Source organism: Nanorana parkeri, unplaced genomic scaffold (assembly GCF_000935625.1).
Source record: "Nanorana parkeri isolate BGI_ZX_2015 unplaced genomic scaffold, ASM93562v1 scaffold353, whole genome shotgun sequence".
Lineage (NCBI taxonomy): Eukaryota > Metazoa > Chordata > Amphibia > Anura > Dicroglossidae > Nanorana > Nanorana parkeri.
In genome coordinates this window covers 441,203-443,967 of record NW_017306621.1, presented here as the reverse complement: position 1 = coordinate 443,967, position 2,765 = coordinate 441,203, and positions in this window count along the sequence as shown.

Here is a 2,765-nt window from a genome sequence, read left to right as displayed (position 1 = left end):
ATGCTCTATTCATGCGCAGTTGTGTAATCGGGTCATGTTATCATTGTTCATCAGACATGCTACATGTTGTTTTTTTATATGTAGGTTTACATGCCAGGTATTGTTTGTATTCTGAGTTAGGCTGTAATGCCTTATTGTAGATGTATTTGGTGTTTTCTAGTAGTACTTGGATATGATTTGATGGCTGTCATGCAATTGAAAGGCGTGATTGGTGAGCTGCCAATGTTCAGTAAAACAGATCTCCGTTTTAGTTTACAGTATCTGAGTTCTGTTTTATCCATGGCAGCCTAAAGCTGGTCATACACTGCTAGCTCTTCATACATATTTTCACGTGAATGTCGAATCCCACCAGAACATTCATTAATGGCATCGGAAACTTGGCAAATGAAATTCCAAAATGTTGTTTTGGTTGAACAGTAGATTTTAGAAATAAATGAATGGAGTTTCCCGAGCGTAAACCACATTCACTGGTAGAATTTCATTTGTTTGATAAAAAAATATTCTCCATCCTGCTCTTAAATTATAGTCTCTTTGACCCCATCAACTATTAGAAAGTCCAACGAATGTTCCAAAAACATATTTTATTTCAAACAAAATTCTACTAGTGTATGGCCACCTGTAATCCATAGCGCACCACCTGTGGTCACTGGGACTGTTCTTTTTGAAGCATCACCAGTCACGCAATCAATCCTCCAAGAAGGAATGCTGTAAGATCCTTCCTAACTATTGACTTGTGTATGTGATTGGCAGTAGTGGGGTGGGTGTGTTCAGGAATAGCTTTCCTGTATCACAGGCAGGGGTTCCCAGATGGTTGGATTACTGAGGGAAGGGACTGGTGGGACTTGGTACACTACAGCAATGTCTGGATGAAAAACAAAGGCCCAGACGCTGCGCTTGGTTGAATTTTATTGAAATATCACAAGGGACATTTTCTTTCAATTCTGCGGACAGAGTAGGGTGTGAGGCGCTTGTACTGCATTGCATTCCACTGTGCTGAGAAAAAAAAGTAGTTGTTGTAGTGGGTTCCCCCCCCCCCCCCCAAACACACACCATCCACCATCGTGTTCCCATTGCACCACGGTGGTGTGAACTGATCCCGTTCTTAACCCCTTCACAAGTTATGGTGGGATAACCCCATCGTGGATCCTTGAGGGGTTAAACAGACAAAAGCCTCGGACTGTTCACATTTGTAGAATTAAAGTTAAAAAAAAGTGTAAAATAATGTAAAAGATATTTTGCAAACACGCGTATGAAAACGACGATTGGGTATCGCTGTGCACACCAGAGTGAGAGTAATAATTCCAGAGCTAATATTTACGCGTATCGTTAACTGATGACCTGTAGGGGCTTTTAAAGCGTTGCCTATGGACTTTTTGGGGTACTGTTTCACGGACGCACTCAATTGTTCACCTGGGCACATTGGGTATCTATTTACTTGTAACCGCCTCTTTTATATTTCACAAAAAAAAGGGGTTTTATATTGTGTTTTGGGGCACTACATTTGTGCATTTTACACAAAATGTTTGGGTTTTATAATTTTGCGCTAATGTGGTGCAGCATAAAAAAATTTCAACTGCTACCATTTTATTCTATAGGGTCTTGACTTTCAGAAAATATAAAATGTTTGGCGGTGTGAAAGTAATTTTCTGGCCTAAAATGTAGAATATAACATGTAAACAAAAAATGAAGAAAAAAAAAAAGGCCTTGGTAGTTCAGGGGTTAAAGGAGAACTATGAGGTGAGTGATTTCCACTCCTCATAGTTAGAGCTGACCTGTGACAAAGAAGCTGTAACAGGTCAGCGTTACGCAGAACCAGCTGTCGCTCACGCAGCTGGGTGGATTTCGACAGTAATGTCGGGATCCCTCCCGGCTGCGGCGGTCTCAGTATATCGCGAGCAATAGCCTGCTATATTTCGAGCTTTGGGGTCACGGAAGCAGGTTAATATATGTCCTCGCGTGACCCTAAAGAGAACTATGGGATAAAAAGGTTGCCCCATAGTTCTCTTTTTAAATTAGAGAATCAGAAGGTTGCCTCCTGCACCAATCTCTAGGTTTTTGTATTTTATTTTTTTTAACTGAAAACTTGTATAAACATTGTTGCGGCCTGCAAATCTAGGGAGGGTAAGTGTGCTTATCTCCAGGCTAACAAACCTACACGCTGACTGCTGTGGCTGGCAAAATCTCACTCTTGTCCTTCTCTAGAGTGCATGCGGACTATATTTCTAAAGCTGTGTGTGCGTGTGTCACGGCAACCAATCAGCTTGGTCAGTTAAGACATGAAAATGAAAGAGAGAAGATGATTTGGTTGCCATGCACAGCTGCTCCAGATTGTCTGCTCCCAGTTTTGATAAATTCCCCTCATTGTGTCTTTCCTCTGGGCTCCTATTGCGTCGTGTGTGTACGGATACATTACTCTGCCCTTGTAGTGTCATGTGATACTGCGGGGTAGATTCTGATGTCAGACATGAACTCGCTATTTGGCCTTTACCCAGAATATGCAGCGAAGCCTCTCTGCACCTTGGATAATGATTGGAGTCTGAGAATGAAATGCAATGACTCTTGTTTCCATGATCCTGCGGTGGGCTCGCTGTTTGCTCTTACAAGCTATTGTGGCTCTTCAGTCATATGACTAATAGTGGAAAGAAAGCATCACTTGTCCAGAAGCCTCACCCAGACTTTTCTTGTTTTTGGGTGGAGCAGGGAAGGACTTCACCTACCACGTCATCCTCCATGCTGTCTAAGAAGCTTGGTTACATCCCCCCCCC